The sequence below is a fragment of the Ochotona curzoniae genome, unplaced genomic scaffold (assembly GCF_017591425.1).
Source record: "Ochotona curzoniae isolate NIBS_2020 unplaced genomic scaffold, NIBS_Ocur_1.0 contig_3819, whole genome shotgun sequence".
Lineage (NCBI taxonomy): Eukaryota > Metazoa > Chordata > Mammalia > Lagomorpha > Ochotonidae > Ochotona > Ochotona curzoniae.
In genome coordinates this window covers 59,070,569-59,088,800 of record NW_024466004.1, presented here as the reverse complement: position 1 = coordinate 59,088,800, position 18,232 = coordinate 59,070,569, and the positions used below count along the sequence as shown (strand labels likewise).

Below are 18,232 nucleotides of genomic sequence, written 5' to 3'. Positions count from 1 at the left end.
CGGAGGCGCGCAGCTCCCAAGGGACCTTCTGATAGGGCCGCGCGGCCTGCCACTCTCGGGGCTTCCCCGCCCCCCCTGCTCGCTCTCCTCAGGAGCTGGAGGGCCCGAGTATCCGCGGGAGTCGCTGCGAGCAGCCGCGGCGGCGGCGCGTCTTTGCAGTTGCGCCATCTGTCAGGAGCTCAGCCGGCGGGGAGGGGGCTGCCGCGGGAGAGGAGGAGGGGTCGCGGCCAGCTGAAGGCCCGGCCGACACCCGCCCGCCGGCCGGTCGCAGGAGCAGGGGCGAGGCTGCGCTTGGAGCCGCGCGTCCGCAGCAGCAGCTGGCCCGGGTGCGGCGCTTCTTCCTGCACGCCGAGGACTCTCCGGACGCACACAAAGCCACCGCCCGCGCCGCACCGCCCGGCGGCCGCCGCCCGCACCACAGAGGGATCGTGCCGCCGGGCCGGGGACCCCCTCCTTCCCACTGCGCCCTCCTTCACCCTACCCGGCGCCGCCCCCTCGGCACTCTCCAGGGCCCACCCGGCAGCTGCCGGAGCCGCCGCAGCCGCGCCCGACCACAGCAAGGAGAGGACCATGTGAATGGGCTCCGGTGCCTGGCGCCGCGCAGGTAAGCCGCTGCAGATGCGGCGCGAGGACCACGGATGCTGCGGGGCCGCCCGCGCCCCTACGCAGCCGCCCCCGCCGCGGGGCCGGGGGCTTCTGGGCCCGCGGCCACCCACTGCCTCCGGGGGGCCCTGCCGGGCAGCCGTGCGCGCGGATTGTGGAGGGGGCTTCTTCCCGCGGCCGAGCGAGGACACCTCTGGTGGGGCGCGGCCCCACAGGCAGCGTGGGGATTGGGCCCTGTCCTCGTCCCGCAAGCAGGCGCCGCGTGAAAATCGGAATTGACCTGGGGGCGAGGCTGGCCCAGACTCCGCCCCCGCCCTCTTTTCTGGGGGCCCCCAGCGGGAACCCGGCTCTGTATGTGTGTGTGTGTGTGTTGTTTAATGTCGGAGATGATGTAATCACTTAATAATTGATGCTCAGTGCCGCCTCCCTCCCCACTCGCCCCTGCCCCACTCCACCTCACGATCCCCGCCCTCGGGGCCGTCGCCTTCCCCCGCTTGCATCCTCTGCCTGTTCCTGGCAGCTCCCTGCTCTCCACCATCCTCCCCTTCGCTCTGCCTGTGCCATCACCGCCGCCTTCCCGCTTCTCTGGTGCGGGGGACCTCGCCTCCAGGGCTCTGGCCCCCACCCCTGCTGCTCCCTGGATCTTCTTTCTCCTCCCCCTCCCAGCTCCCAAGCTGCATTTCCTCCCGACTTCCCTGGTTTGTTGCTGTTTTTGTTTGGTCCCCTCCCCTCTTATCTCTGCGGCTAGCAGGAGGGGACTGGGCCTGAGAAAAAGGCCACCAGCCCCAGGAGAGGACTTGTTGGAACTCCCCTGGAAGAGGGATAATAAAATCACCCTTCTGGCTTCCCCTTCTCCCCTCCCCCAATAAATCACCCGGTCCAGCCGTGTGTGTGTGTGTGTGTGTGTGTGTGTGTGTGTGTGTGGCACAAAGAGCCTTTTCAGTGTGAGGAGACACATTCCCAAGTACCCAAGGGGAGGCATGGTGTTTCTTATTTGTCTTTGCCAGGGATTTCCTTTCTTGTCTAGGAAGCAACCCATATCCTCTCAGTGTGTTTCTATCCTCCTTTATCAAAAATTGTGAGCCACCACCACCCCCCAGCCGGATGTGGGCTGGCAGGTGCAGGCATTTTGCTGTGTCCATAGTGTTGAGTGGCAACTGCAGGATTTCTCAGATGTAAGGGGACAGTTACTCCAGCCTTCTGAAAGTTGCTCTACCTTATTAGGTGCTCCACCCCACCCCGCCTCCTTTGTGGGATACTCAGGCCTGTGGGGGGCAGATATTTGGTGTTGGGGTTAGAATTTGTTGTTTCTGAGTCAATGAAATTGGTATGGACAAGTTGACTTGCTTCTTCTCTCCTGTCTCAAGCCACTGTGCTGATCTTTGGAAATAAAATCTTGTCTGCCCAGGGATGTTTTACCCTTTGATTTAAGTAAGTGCCCAGAGACATCAAAACATAGGATTGGTTTCATGCCTGTTTCACCTCAGCTTTCAGACACCCACATCCTTCCTCACACCACCCAAGCTACTGCCATTCTTTCCATTCTTTGCATCTTTCTCTCTCTCCTGCCCAGTGGGTACCATGCTTTCTGATGAAGGAACTCACAGGCTTTGATAGGAAGTGGTTTCACTACCTGAGGCCTTGTGAGCACTTGGCTATGAACAGAGGATGTCTACCCTAAGCATCTGATATTCTTCTTAAAGAGGAAATGTTCATGCCCGTATAGGGCTCCTGGTGTTCCATTCTGTGAGCCAACCGGGCACTTGCACTCTTAATCGATGGTATCAACACTTTGATGAGACCCATTGATTCCCAAAAGTGTAGCTCCCTAACTCTTCTGAGTTCCGTCAAGTTTGCTCTTAAAGAATTTATTAGGAAAGAATGTTGTGATTTATTATACATTTGCTTCTTTTCCTTCTAAGATTTCATCATGGAAAAAATGAAGGATAGAACTAATGAGTGTATTGTACAAAGGGTTATTTGGTGCCAGAACCAAGAAGGAAAGTCAGTGCACCATAAACTTATACTCTGTTGGCCAACTTACCAGTAATGACATGGTTGAATGTGAATAAATATGCATTCTCTCCCAGGTCTGGAGTCGCCTACTCCATCTGACTTGCTTGAAAATCCTGTTGAACCTTTGAGGCCCATCTCAAATGTCATTTCTTCTATGAAGGCTTCTCTATCTTCTCCCTTCCAAAAAAAAAAAATCGCTTTTCTCCCAAATTTGTTTTCAAATTGTAACAGAAGGCCTTACATTTAACCTTTGTCTTTTTCCAGCTAATATATTGAACAAGAGAATCTGATCTTGTGTTGCTTATGATTGAATTTTACCTTCATAGGAATTCAGTGTTTGAAAAAAAGAGCAAATATGGTTACTTGGTATGCACTCAGTGTCTGTTTTAACCAGGCTAATGTTAGCACTAATGTTAGCAACAGTGGCAGACAGGTCTGTAAATATGAAAAGTTGCAAAAAAAAAAAGTTGCAAGAAAGGGAAAGATGTTTATTCTGGTTCATGTAATATTCCAAACAAAATATTTCTGGGCGGTGTGTGGTTTGTGTGAATGTGTGAATGCAGTGATTCTAGATCCCATAACTATCTTGTAACAGCACTAAGTCGTTATAACCTGTTTTGGTTGATAGAGGAGGAGAAAGACTGGAAAGAGACTATACCTGCTTTTAAAATGCTTGGCCTGGGGCCTGGCGGCACAGTGGCTCAGTAGCTACATCCTTACCTTGCAAGCACCAGGATCCCAGATGGGCACTTGTTCATGTCCCAGCTCTCCACTTCACATCCAGCTCCCTGCTTGTGCCTGGGAAAGCAGTTGAGGATGGCCCAAAGTCTTGGGACCCTGCACCGCATGGGGGAGACCCAGAAGAATGCTGGCTTCAGATCAGCTCAGCTCCAGCTGTTGCAGCCACCTGGAGAGTGAACCAGTGGATGGAAGATCTTTTTCCCAGCCTCTCCTACTTTCTGTAAATCTGCCTTTCCAATAAAAATGAATAAATTAAAATAATAAAATGTTTGACCTGGGAACAATGCTCATTATTTCCACTCACATTCTTTAAATTAGGGCAAATTATGTGGCCACATTTAGTTGCAAAGGAGTTTGGGAAATGCAGTTTAGGCATGCACCCAGAAAAAAAAAAAAGAAGAAATATATTTTTGTTCAATTGTTTTACCAAATACTGGGCACTTAACCAGGCACATTCAGTGTTCTCAGGAAACTAATGGGGATTTGGTATTGTAGCAGGTAAAGCCATTGCCTGTGACATTGGCATCCCATAAAAGTGCCTGTTAAGTCCTTGCTACTCCCTGCTAATGATGGCAAAAGCAATGGAGGATGGCCTGAATGTTTGGGCCCCTACTACTCATGTGGCAGACCGGATGAAGCTCTTGACTGTTGTGTTCAGCCTGATGCAGCATTTGTGGCCATGTGGGAGTGAACCAGCAGATGGAAGACCTCTCTCTGTCTTTCCCTCTCTCTGACTTTGAATTAAATTAATAACTGCTTTTTAAAAAGAAGCTTATAGACTGGAGGGAATTAAATGGAAACAAAGAGCTGACACCATTATTGCTTTTTTCTTTTTTTTTTTTGGTTTTATAGGTTCAGATTTTCTCATCCTAAGCATGTTGCCAAAATCTTGCTCTTTGCATTGTTTGAAGGGGCCAGTTCCTACTCAGCAACTGATTATGGCATCATCATCTGATGCTTCCTTTGTTGACTTTGGTGTGGCTCTTTCACTCCAGAACCACCTTTCTCAGCCTCGTTATTTAAATCTGAAGATTATGTAGATTTCCAATCTAGCTAGGAGGGTAATGTGAAATCACACAGCTTTGCTTTCTCTTCCAAGGATGCGGAACATCTGGTCCACGGGCTGTTTAAGGCCATGCCATGGTAACTGCAGGAGGAACGCAAAATTTATTGCAACTACACAGGCTAAATTGCAAGTTGATAACTTTGTATGGCCTGTGAATGATGTGGTCGATGTTCAGATGACTCTTGGCAGGACACAGATTCCCCATCCTTGTACTGGAAAAAGAAATGACGCAGAGGTGAAACTCCTTGCCCCACAGCGTTGCAGCTTAACAAAAAGGTTGGAGGCTCAGTCAGCCCTCCTCTTCTCTCCCACTTGGCTTTCTGGACTCTTGATGTCTTTGCACTCTTCAAATTCCATGGAATACTTCAAGGAGCAGGGGAGCTGCCAGCATCCTGGATAGACCCAATTCTTCACAGGCTTCGAGCTTGTTGGAGTAGCTCTGCTCGTAAGTCCCCATAATCAATAATACCCGTTTTTCTAGAAACACTTCATTGTATTCATCTGTTCTACAAACATTAGCCTAGTGTGCTTTTTGTACAAGACACAGGGGCAGCTGGGGTGGTAGAAATGAATGCCTCGGCTTTGCTTGTTCTTCAGGAGCTCACTGTGTAGTAGAGCAATTAGAAATGGCAAATAGTCACTGGCATTTGCTGAACACTTACTCTGTGCTAGGGACCATATAAAAGCTGCAATCTCAACAATAATGATTGGAAGTGATTTTACCTATAGTCATTTTACAGATGGGGAACTTAAACAACTTTCAGCAGTATGTTAAGTACGTAATCTAAGATCCTTCTAAGCAGCACAATCAGAATCCAGGCCCAGATAATTGGGCTCCACTATCCTTGCCCTCAGTCACTAGGCAATATTCCAAATACTACATGTGGATATAATGATGATACTAATTATATTCTTATGCCGTAAGAGGTGAGGGAAAAATGTTTTGGAAATTGAGGCTTCTTGTTGAAGAGAAATAAATTTATGTCTGAATTAAAATACCGAAATGCCCATCCATCCTGTTGAGACCATTATCTATTATCGCTCTGGGAAACAAAACAAAACGAAATAGAAATTTTATCTATTTATTTATTTATTTTTTAAAGATTTGTTTATTTACTGGAAAGTCACATATACAGAGAGGAGGAGAGACGGAGAGGAAAATCTTCCGTCCGATGATTCACTCCCCAAGTGAGTGCAACGGCCGATGCTATGCCGATCCAAAGCCAGGAGCCAGGAACTTCTTCCGGGTATCCCAGACCGTTGCAGGGTCCCAAAGCTTTGGGCCGTCCTCGACTCCATTCCCAGGTCACAAACAGGGAGCTGGATGGGAAGTGGAGCTGCCGGGATTAGAACCAGCGCCCATATGGGATCCCGGTGTGTTCAAGGCGAGGACTTTTAGCTGCTAGGCCACGCCGCCGGGCCCAGAACAAAATCTAAATTTTAAAGTGGGAAAGCATATCATACTGATCCTGGCAATAATTTTATTACATATAACATATTATATGTACTAGTATATATATGTATTGTTATACATAACATATTTTATGTATACTATATAGTATAATAATATGAGTCTTTTTTTTAAGCCAAGTTTTTCCTCTGGTCCATACGAAAGTCTGTGTAAACTTCTGAGTTGTCTACATAAATGTGCTCATTCAGCTGTATTCATCCATCGCACTTACCATCTGCTAGATATTGAGCTAGTAGCTTCAGGGGCACAAAGAGGTGTGGTTCTGCTTCTCCACCCCTAAGGAGCTTATCTGTTAGTTTGGCTGAGAAATGAGGACATCTCTGGCCACTGTTACAGATGCTGTGATCCTGGGCAGGCAGGTCTCAGGAAGCACCAGAGCACCAAAGAGAAGCTTCAGCCCAGCAGGGATAGGAAAGGAGGGGCAGACCAGAGGAGCAGCTGGAAGGGGTGTGCTGAGGATTGTGGGAAGGCCACTGCCCCAGTGAGCACAGCTCTTGGGGTCAATGTACTGACCTTTGGGAAAGTGCTCCTAAGTGCAGGGCCAAGAGGGGTGGCTGAGAGATGGGCAAGGGAAAAGACAGTTGATAAGATTCTTGTGAGTTCTTTATCCTGAGCACCATTTAAGAGGTGTAAGTGGAGGTGTGGCCTTGGTGGATCTGTGTTTTTGTAAAGATCGCTGGCCACAGTGTGGGCCTTTGACCAAAGGCAGGCAGGAGTGATGCAGGGATGGCAGTGATGCAAACTCAGAAGGGCCTTAACTGAGGGTGAGGATCTCAATGGGAGGGACAGAGGTAGAAATGGAACAAAAATGATAGAGTGAGGATGAGGCAGGACTTGGGGGTGGAGGCAGGTACCTGGCTTTGGGAAAGTAGGTGGCGACATAGAGATGAGTAATAGACAATAGCTCTTTGGAATTGCAGGGGAAGCTTCTCCCGGCTGTTGACTAGGTAGGATTGGGATGAAGAAAGACAGGTAGTCCCCAACATTGATCTGTTGACAGCCAGTTAGAAAACCTGTGCAGCCATGGATGTGGGTGAGGTGACGGAAGCAGCTGTACAGGGTACATAGGGACAAGACTGAGCCCTGGTCCTGAGTAGCAGAGGGGAAGACAGAATATTGGGTGGGCCCCAGGGGGGGTGGTCAGTAGCCAGCGGAGTCAGCAAAGATAAAGAATGAGAAGTACAATTGAACTTAGAACCAAAGATCTCAGAACCTGGCCAGAGCAACATCAGAGGAATAGAGGGATAGAATCCTGTAAGTCCCACGCTCCCAGGTCCAGGCAGAAACAGGTGTTAGACCCCATAGAACATTCATCCCATGAAGGACACTGTTGTGGAGTCTGAAAGGACACAGGTCATGGAGCCCAGAGACTTGGAGATCAGGTAGTTCATACATTCATTATCCTTGCGAGGAGGGAAAATGAAATCCAGAGAGGGGTTTAAGTAACTTGTCCAAGGTGTCAAAGTCATCAGGCTTGGATCCTTTCACCCAAAGCAGAGATGGGGTTTAGGACAAGGAACAGGTTTGATCCCTTTTTAGCTGTTGGGCCAAGACAGTTCATCTCTGTGTACCCCCCTGTCTTCATTTTTAGTTCATAGGACAGAAACCATTGTGAGGATTCAGTGAGTTAATAAGTATGAAAGACTACAACAGTATTCACACATAGGAAAGGTTGGGTGTTTGCTGCTGTTGTTGGCATGTATGTGTACAAGCATGTGTTTGTGTACGTATATGCATGAATATGTCCTCATAGCGACACGTATAGTGAAGGGTCTTCAGTAAGTTTATGAAAAAACTAGACAGGTTTCCTTTTTTAATGTGTGCTGCTGAAATAGAATTATTTTTTAATTCCCCTCTTCATAAATTTTTTGATGAGTATCTCTCATACATTGGTTAGGGAAAAGAAGATGAAAATGTATTATGCACTTATAAGGAAATCTGCAGTGTTTTAGAAAGAGATTTGTATGATTGTCAGCATTGGCACAAGAATTATTGGAAAGGTGGGAAATTTGTTTGCATGATATGGTTGAGAATAGCATTTTTAGTCAAAATCATAACAGCATGCTGAAGCTTTACCAGAGGGTTTTCCTGTTTTAGTAAGAAACCCCAAATTTTCACCAATTAGCAATATAAATATCTCGAGTTTGACTTCAGAATGTCATCATGACTTTCCAAAGATAGAGTGAACCCCACAGCAAAAAAAAAAAAAAAAAAAAAATCCACCCTGGGGTTATGAGTTGGCTCCTATGAAGAAAAAAGAGTGCTTTGAGTTATTTAGAGGGATGTAATTATTTCAAGTGTTTTGAGTAGAACAAATCTAATTTTTAGCTCCTAAAACACGTAAGTAGCCTGAATTATATCTTCTGAATGGATTTGGATGACATGTGTTATAGACAGCTGAGGAGTAAGTGACATTCTGGACTTGATTAAAAGGCAGTAATCCTAGAAGGATATGAATTGAACTGGATTGATGGACTAATAAGAACGTGGGAAGAAAAGGTAACACTAACTTGTGAAACCTTGACAATGTTTGTAAGTCTTGGAGTTGTGATCTCTGGAAGAGAGCGCGGTCCTGTGGCCCTCAGCTTGCTGCTAGAATGGCCGGCTTCACTCCTCATATGGGAAGTGAACTGCAACTCGGGTCTTCTTGGGTATTTTTTAGGAAGGCGAGATCATCACTTCTTCTGCCCTCACGAACCCTTGGCCTCCAGCTGTACCGGTGTGCGTGATATCCTCATTAGCTGTAATGTTTGGGAGGAAACAGCATGCACTATGAGAAAGCTTTCACCATTGCTGCTTTGTGTTGAGAAAAACTTTTTGGGGGGACCACAGCTTTGCTTTCCCTCCCTCTCAGAGTGTGAGAAAGCTATCAGCCCTCTCTGAGTACATCAGAGAAATGGTAACCCATGGGGAATGTGTTCAGGGCTTCCACGCATGGTCATTTCCTCACTCCTGACAACTCTGTGAAGCAGGAGTTAGTATCCTCATTTGTCTGATGGGGAGATGAGGCTCAGGGAGAAGCTTGATGCCTGTGACTGCTAAACTCATCCCTGCTCTTCCTCCAGCGTGGTGACTCCTTATTCCCTGCCTGCTGGCATTCACTTTTGCAGTTCCTCCCATGCATATGTTGGGAGAAACCAAGGCACATATTCCCTGTTGTGCAGCCTCATGCTTTTTGATGACTACTAGAGACTGGCCCCCTGGCAGTGCGCCCTCCCTTCTGCCTCTGGGCTCCCATAGTGCTTGGCTACCATCCTACCCTCACCCTTCTTCCCTTTGTGGCCATTGCCACTTTCTTACAAACTGTATCTTACTTGTTGTTGGCTGATTTGTTAACACCACACACAGTGCTGTATTTAGTGTTTATCAGTATATCAGTATTTAGAAGATGAGCAGAGAGCAAGTGACTCAGCCAGGGGTACACAGGTGAGTAAGCAGCAGCTGGGAGCTGTACTCAGGCTGTCCAGTTATAGTACAAGCCATGCATAGTTTTTTTTGTTTTTGTTTTTGTTTCCTAATGTGCATTTTCCATGAACTTTTTAAAGACTTCCTCATCTGTTGACTTAGGGCTTATTTAGCTCATGATGAGAAAAAAGCTTTAAGGCTGTGTGCGTTAGTATTTTGGGAATCTTGAAGAATGCATGTTCCTAGGCCTTGTTCTGATTCACATGTTGAAATCCTTTCTGTGTATGAAACCTGCGGTGAATATGGAATGGTTGAGAGGCAGCTTCCGGAAGATAAGGAATGCAACAAGCACAGGGAGCCTGAGGTCTGATGGTGGGAGCTCATGAAAAGGTGGCTGAAGTCGCCAGTCAGACTCAAAGGGAGCCACAACCTGAGCAGAGCCCAGAAAGCACAAAACTGTCACAGAAAAGCCTTCTTGCTTGGGTATCAGCGATTGGCAAGTACCTGATCCTCTGCACTATGCTGCTGGGATTTTATCTGATGAGTACATTTTTAGATCTTCCATCTTCGGGGCACCCAGAAATAGTAGGTTTTTTTTTTTTTTCTTTGAGTTGTGTAAGAATTCCATCTGCTTTATATTGAAAAGTAGGGCTTTAATGGAAAATTAGAAATGAGCCAGATCTCCTTTCCCACAACAAAGCCCAAGGCACTTTTCCCAATCCTTTCTTCACTTAATGCCCAGAAAAAGTGACTGAGTCCATGCTTCTGTGAAATCCTATCCCATTTACATTCTGCTGAAGAGGTAAATAAATACCCACAAATTCTTTTATCTCCATACAAATGGATGCAGTAATAACTTCAAATAGTGTGAAGTGTTATCTTTATTTCAATTTTGCTTTCATTTTATTCCAAAAATGATGTGATGTGTTGCTTATAACTAGGGACCTACAAAGATACTTGAACAAATAATTTTTATTAATGGGTTTTCTTGTTGCTTTCTGAGTTTGGAGGTCATTGTTTATTGTCCAGTTTATTTTCTCATATCTCAATAAACATGACACTTTATTGAAAAACATGTACCTCATTGGTAAACTCTAGAGGTGAATTCTCTATGAACTCCAACAGTCTGTTGTTTTAGATCTTCTATCATTGTCTCCTACTTGAAAATGTCATTCTGTGGCTGTTCTTTGTGGCTAATTCACCTGCTTCATGCTTTTGTGATTTGCCATATCTTTATATCCTACCATTGATTTGCAAATAATGTTATTTTACTCCCATACTTTCTAGACTGAGTGAGAAGTTGTTGACCCATGGAAGAATGGATAGGCAGTTGATCATAGATATTAGTTCTTTTCCTTTATCCCTTGGCAAAGAGCCCTTTGAATAATAATACCAAGTCTAGATTCCATAGCCTGAACTTACACGGTCTCCCATTCTTGCTCAGTCAACTTGGCTCACCTCATTTACTAATCCACTAAGACTTAATTAGCCAGATATCCATCTGCTATCTCATTAATATGGAATATGTGTTCTAGCCCAATGCTTTTTTTCCTTCACAGTTCTGTTCATGTGTGGGAGCCTGACAGGAGTACCATCTTTGGCAAGGTTTCCACCAGTCTCCTCATTACGTGAACATTTGTATCTCTCAGTTGCTTCCTAATAAATGATACCTTGCCTTGTAAGTTAAATACCTTTATCTAAAGATAAAAGAAATTTTTAAATGGTTGCCTAATTTAGTTAGACTAGAATCCAGGTCTCCTAGAAATCCCAATATATGGATTGTGTCTTCTCATGAAATTGTTGGTCTTTTGTTTGCAGTAGTATTTTTTGTTCCCTTGCCCTTCCCTTTATCTTTCCACCTATAGGACAGACACACAGTAGATATTTGGTAGATATTTAATTAGCCAGACCCTGGGGTCGGGGTACTAGACCTTGGGACCTGGGCAGCATCGATACTAGGCTGGCATATTGCTGGACATTGAGCTTCTGTAATTTTCTGGGAGCACTAGGTTTATTTTTCAGCGATGCACATGGTTTAAGTTTGATTGCTACAGTAGACTATTCTAGGAGCTACCATTTGTGTTTTGTGAATGGTCTATTCAAAGACCTTTTTGCCCCCCAGCACGTTGTGCTTTTGGTTAAAAGTTTGGAGTGACCAAGGAAATAAGTTACTTCTTCATCTTCTGCCATCAGGTTTTCACCAACAAAATTTTAACTATAAATACATCATTGGAGGCTACCAATAGTGCAGAACAACATCCAAGATTGCAGAAAATGCAGAATGTTTCAAAGAATCTGAAGTAGACTGGATGAGTACAATAGTGAAGGAGGAGACAGGCGAGAGAAGCCCAGTAGAACTTTGGTGTTGAAAGAGAAAGTAGGTGCTCTTACTCCTTAGATATCTGCCATTTCCAGACTTCTGAAAGAAGCATTCAGCTGAGTTCCTCAGCCATCCCTAACCCTGCCTTGGTGGTGGGAGTGCCTTCCTCCCCATGCATTCGTTCTATTCACTTTGCATTATCATCATCTGAAGAATCCCCTGGGCTTGGAGGAGGCTCCTGTCTCAAGCTTAAGATCCTACCAAGTAACGATTTAATGTGACAGCTCAGTGACAGTCTCTGTTGGTATGTCTTTTGCAAGGATGATTGAAAAGATACTTTAGAAAATGTTTTCTGCGGTTGGGACTGCTTGAATCCTTTCGCTAACAAAAGACACAACAGCCCACCAGGTCATGTGTGTCAGGCATTCGTTTAGAGCCTTTTCAGCTACCTGTGCAAAGCTCCCTGTGATTCCTCATTAATGGCTTCCCCTGCCTAGTTCCCACACGGATGCCAGGTTTAATGGATCTGGGCTGGAGAGTGATCAGAAGCTTCCTGTGGAGGCAGACCAACCACTGCAGCTGGGAGGAGCTACCTGCTACTTCACTGTTGTTCGAAATGCCATTGTGAGCCCTGGGAAGCAGTGTGAAGGTTTTGTCCCTTGTTTTATCCATGCACCATCTGTGATTTTGGCATTTTTCCTGTCTTCTCCCCATCACCTTAGAAGTGGGAGATGGCCAGCCACCCTGACAGAAGTCATTTTCTCCCTTGCTGGCATGGAGGCCACCTTTTTCTATATTTATCCAGTTTGTTCGCATGCCACCACTTTTGTGTGTGTCAGCATCAACGCTGTCTATTTTCAGTGGCAAGCTTCTCATCAGCTGAAAGTGCACCTTGTGTAGTTTGTTATGTGCCATACACTACACTGAACTGTGTGCTTTTTAAGTGCTCATTGGTTGTGGGTCAAGCTTTCAAGTTGGGAGGTCTCAGATGTGGATTTCAGTACTTCTCAAGTAAGATGCAGCTACAGTAAATTTTCTTCACGTAAGCTGTACATTGTGTTCCCTACATGGACAGAGCCTTGGACTCATGGCCCAGAATTCAGATTTTGGTTGTCCGTATGTGTTTAAGTGATTCTAATTTTGTGTGCAAAAAAAAGGGCCAAAGCACAGATAGTGTGCATGCCTTGCCCTTCTTTTGTGTCAGTGTTGCTGACCCTGTGATCCCCCCCCCCCCGCTTGATGGTTATTCAATGGAGTCTTGATTTCAGATGGTCAAGAGATGGAGGCTCTTCACTTAGTGGCTGAGGATTGTTCCATGAAGACCAAATTGAGGTGGTTGAGAGAGATGTGGAAGGACTGGTGGAATAATCAATACCAGATGCCTCTGAGGTGCCAGAAGCCCCTGGTTAGTGTTTCCATGACTGTGAACCAAGGAGGCTCAGTGCTTGAAAAACTCTAGCCTTATTTTATTGCACTCCAGGCTTGGCATGCTGTAAGGGACAGAGTAAAGCATGTAAACGTGTTGAGATCCTCTATCTTGGTCACCCAAAGCAAGCCAACCACCTTCTCTGCTCCTCATGTTGTTGTGGTGGAAGCCCTGGCTTCCCCCAGAGCACCCTCCCCCGTCCCCGGGCTCTCAGTGGGAATGGAGAAGGAGGTTGGTGGAGGGGTGGGGTACAGGGAAAAAGGAATATACAAATGAAGATCAATGGAGAGTTGGTAGGGGTAAACTCCTGGTAAATGTTGAGTTAGCCATTGTGTTAATCTTCTGGGGCTGCTGGAACAAGTTCTCACCAACTGGATAGCTTAAAACAACAGAGAAAAGTTCTCACAGTTGTAGAGGCCGGAAGTCAGAATGTTATCAGGGTTGGTTCCTTCTCAAGAGAAAATCTGTTCCTGTCATTTTCCTGGCTTCTGGTGGCTTCCCGTGTCTTGCAGACACAGCAGTATAATCCCCCCTCTCTTACAAAGACACTCATCATTGCACTTAAATCCACCAAATACAGCATGACCTTACCTCTAGAACCTGCGTTACATCTGCAGAGAAACTTTTCCAAATAGGAAAGGGACCCCAGAGAGTTGTATTTTTGAGAATAAGGTAATCATTAAAAAGCATAGGGAGAAAAAAATTAAGAAGGTGTTTTGCAAAACTGAATGCTGACCGGCAGGCACAACATGATTTTCACCATCACCATAAGGGAGAAAAGGATAGGTGAAATTTGTGTGTGAGAAGGAAGAAATTCTAGATGTGGAATATCCTGAAACTTTACAGCAAAGTTGGAGGTAGAGCCATCATCATCTGAGGTTAGAAAGATTTGGGAAATGGAGAAGGAGGTTGGACATTCTAGTAGAGGAACTAAGGTAGAGGGATAGATGGATAAAAAATGTTGCAGACTGAGGCTGTACTGGGAATTTCCAGGTTTTTTTTTTCTTAAATGATTCCTTTTAGCTTGATTTTGTGACTTTGCCTGGTGGTACTTGCCAGTATGCAGTGGAAAATTTGACCCTGCTGTGACTTAGAATGAGGAATTCATTGGACTAGTTACGTGAGAAGGGTATGTTCCAAGAAACTATAGAAAATATCAGTTGAATCAGTGGAAAGTGGAGTTCAGGCAAGATAATGGGTGTGAACTTGGATTGGGGCATGAGATCAGAAAAGAAAAGCTCTGAGGCCTCAGGATGTGGCAAAGGAGCACAAGACACAGAGGAGGCGAGAACAATGGTGCAGAGGCCTTTGGCTGAGGACACCTGGGGAATCGAAGAGTTCCAGAATGATGCCAGTGGTCAACAGCTTCCTGCTGAGTGGGTCTTCACATCAGATGTGAAGAATTCAACAAATGGAAGCTGGAGGTAGCTTTTGCCCTTGGTTCAAAAATGGACAAATGGTGTCTCTGAAAGAATGACATATCCAAGTGTTGCACTTGGAATTTTAGAAGTCCTAGATGAGCATTCTGGGAGCTCTGAGACCTTGCATTGTGAGCAGCTGGCTAGTGAAAATCATATTTTGAACGGATAGTGTGCTGACTTTCCCTTCCTCTTAATTCTTGTTGCCCTGGGAGTCTCCCCCATTGAGATGAAGGATTCCATGACATCAATGGAGGGGAGGACAGAGCATGACCAAGGAAGGACAAGGAAGACATTGTTCAGTTTCTGACATCTCAAACAGGCCTTTCAAGCAGGTTTCAGAGAGCAGAGTTAGCCCAGGCCTTCACTTAAAATAGGCAAGCTTTGCTCGGAGAGAAATGATTTGTGGATTCCAAGGAGCTCCAGCTCAGAAGGCCTGGGATATATTGCATGTGAAGCTTTGCAGGAGGGAGGCTGCAGGGGTTGCTGTTATCCCAGGGAGGAGAAAATTCCTTGCTAAGCTGATGGGAAGAGCTTGCAGATTCAGGATCTAGGGTTGACAAATGAATCTGTTACTTGTATCCAATGTCTGTTCCCCACAACTTCTGCCTGTGGGATCAGTGAGAAGCCTAGCACTCCAGGTGGATGGAGGAGCTCTTACATTCTTGTTGGAAGGAAGCCACCTTGTATGGTGCCCTGTAACAGCATATATAGCCTGTGTCCTCTGCCAGGTCCACAATGCCTGCACATGGAGAAGAAATGCCAGCAGTCCTTCTTGCTGTTTAGGGCAGTTATAGAAGTACTGAAAGACCTGGAGCCAGAATAGAGAAGACATAGAACAGAGAGGGCTAGAAATTGATTGGCATCGTGGGCACAGAAACTGTCCAGCAACAGAGACAGAACAACATCCAAAGACCAAGAACAAGAGACTAGACCAGATCTTCTCTCATCACTGCCCTGGTTCTGTAACCTCACTCTAGGAGAGGAGGGAAAGGGAAGGGAACACAGCCTGAAAGGCAGCTGGATGTGAGTCTAATTTGACTACTTACCCCAAAGCAACTGAAGTGTTGTTGTTGTTTTTTTTTTTTTAAGAGTTATTTTTTTTTATTACAAAGTCAGAATCACAGAGAGGAGGAGAGATGGAGAGGAAGATCTTTTGTCTAGTGATTCACTCTTCAAGTGGCCACAAGCAGGGAGCTGAGCTGGTCTGAAACCAGGAACAAGGAGCCTGTATTGGATCTCCCATGTGGTTGCAGGGTCCCAAGACTTTGGACTGTCCTTGGCTGCTTTGCCTGGCCACAAGCAGGGAGCTGGATGGGAAGTGGGGCAGTTGGGACACAAATCAGTTCCCATATGGGATCCCAGGCATGCAAGGTGAGGACTTCAGCTGCTAGGCTAATGTTCTGGGCCTGCAACTGAAGTTTTAACTCTGAAAATAATAAGCTATCTGAAAATAGCAAGTGACTGCAATTAAGTTGAATTCAAGCATGGAAAAATACAGTGACATCTTTTGAGTCTGGAGTTGTAGAGTAGTGGGTGAAATCCCCACCTGTGTCATGACTTCTCATAGGGCTGCCAGTTGGGCTCCCAGCCGGTTGCATTTCAGATCCAGCTTCCTGCTAATGTGCCTGGGAGAGCAGCGGAAGATGGCACAAGTACTTGGGCCCATGCCATCCACGTGAGAGAGCTGGATGAAGCTCTTGTCTCCTAGCTTTGAATTGGTCTAGTCATCCATTGTGGCTATTTGGGGCGTGAACCAGCATATGGAAGATTTCTCTCTCTCTCTCTGTTTCTGTAATTCTTTCAAGTAACATCTTTTATATTTAGTTGAGTAGGGCAGGCACCTTTTAGGTCTGCTACACTGTATTTGAAAGATATATAGAGATACACAGATAATAGGCATATATATACAGGGAGATAAAAGCGTATATACATACATATATATATATACACACACATACGTGTATATATTTGTTTACTTTCATTTTATCTGAAAGGCAGATAGATAGATGAAGAGAGGTCTTCCACCTACTGATTGACTTTCTGAAATGCCCAAAGAAACCCAGTGCCAGCTGGGTAGAAACTCAGACCAGGTTTCCTACATGGGTGGCAAGGACTCAAGCACTCAAGCCATCATCTGCTGTTTCCCCAGGTGCACAGTGACAGTAAGCTAGATGGGAAACACAGCAGCTGAGACTAAAACCTAGGCACTCCAAATATGGTAATGTGAGCACTCCAAGCAGAGACTTAAACACTGTGCTAACACCTGTTACAGGCTATATTCTTATTTGGGGGAGGATGCGAAGTACTTACACTCTTACACTACTTATACGCTTATAGTGTACCACTTTTTCCTGTGAGTAAATCATGGCTTCGTCTGCCTGTAGTGAAGGATTGTGAACTCCTGTCCTCTCAAGGGCTTGCGTTGTGTGCCTGTGATCTCCGCGTATCCAAGGATGGACTTGTCCTTGCTCAGCCACAGCTCTTCCAGGTAGCCTGGAAGAGAGAACCCCCGTGGCCTCGGGGACTCGGTCAGTGGGAAGCACTGGGATTTCAAGCTTTCTCTAATGAACTTAGCTTGCTGCTGGACACCAGAGGGGCATTTTTACTGTGCCTGATTCTTCAGTTTCATATTGTAAAGGTAGCCAGGTGAACACTAGAAATTGTGTCTAAGTATGCAGGGAGACACTCTTCATTTCTAGTCGAGCCTCATGTACTAAATAAAGCATCAGTTTATGAAAGGAGTTATTTCCAAGTATAATTCGTAAGCAGTTACCAACACATTCGTATGACAGCAGGGGAGAACCTTCTTTTTAATTGCATTTCATCTGTGTGACTCTCAAACAAGGATGATGCTGCAACTAAGATGATGATAGTAAAACCAGTCTCTTGACATCCCTGGTAATCTCTCAGCCTGCTCTAAAAATGTACTTTAACTAGGGATGTGATAGGGAAAGGTCAGGGAGTTGCTGTTTGGAGATACTAAAAATGCGTTTTTCTGCCTGATGGTTACGATGACACTGAACCAATCTCCTGAAAACAGAAGTGTGTCCTGTATTTACCTTGTCTGTCAATAGGAGCGAGAGACTCAGGGGAACCATGTAACTTAAGTGGAAAAGAATGGCTAAATGAATAAAGTTATTTCTTAAAAATTGATATATGACTATATAAGATTTTTCAAAAATATTTTATGCCTGTAAAGCAGTTCCATCCAAAATCTTTTCACAAATAAATTTTATAAAGCTGAAAAAAGGTCCATTTAACTAGAGAGAAAAAAAGCTTTATTGATTAGCACTATTAATACACACATGGAGAGTGATCTTTGATAACTATTACACATTTCAGTCAGTTTCTTAGTCATGTTCCCTGTATCTATGACATTGATATTTTTAATAAAGAATACATTGCTGTTAGTCATAAAGGCATTTGCAAGCCGTTCAAATATTTCTGACTTTTGCAGAAATATTGCTGCAGATGCAAATTTTGTGGTAAGCTCAAAACAAAGTGTGCTCAGTGGAGGCTCTTTCACAGTTGTTTTCACATTGAAGTATGTCGATAGGTTTTACTCCAGTCCTTTCACAGGTCATTTTCCCTCTTCAGAATGCTTACCTTCAACAAATGTTGTAAAAGACAAAGCTTAGGAGAATATGATGCTCTTACAGTTCTTTTGAATGTCTTGTGGAATTTAGATGACATGCTAACACAGTCCACTCGCCTACTCCAATGGAGAACGTTTATGTGCTGAGCTGAAACTGGGCACTCCATC

The 18,232-nt window shown here is 45.3% G+C and overlaps 1 long non-coding RNA gene across 1 annotated transcript in view; it reads left to right on the top strand.

Annotated features, from left to right (window-relative positions):
- The first annotated feature begins 544 nt into the window (after nt 1-544).
- The window catches only part of LOC121158827, a 30,513-nt gene continuing 12,825 nt past the window's right edge, over nt 545-18,232 (top strand). The window contains exon 1 of the long non-coding RNA XR_005884220.1: nt 545-604. This is a non-coding gene — a long non-coding RNA (uncharacterized LOC121158827). The remainder of the gene's footprint in view (nt 605-18,232) is intronic.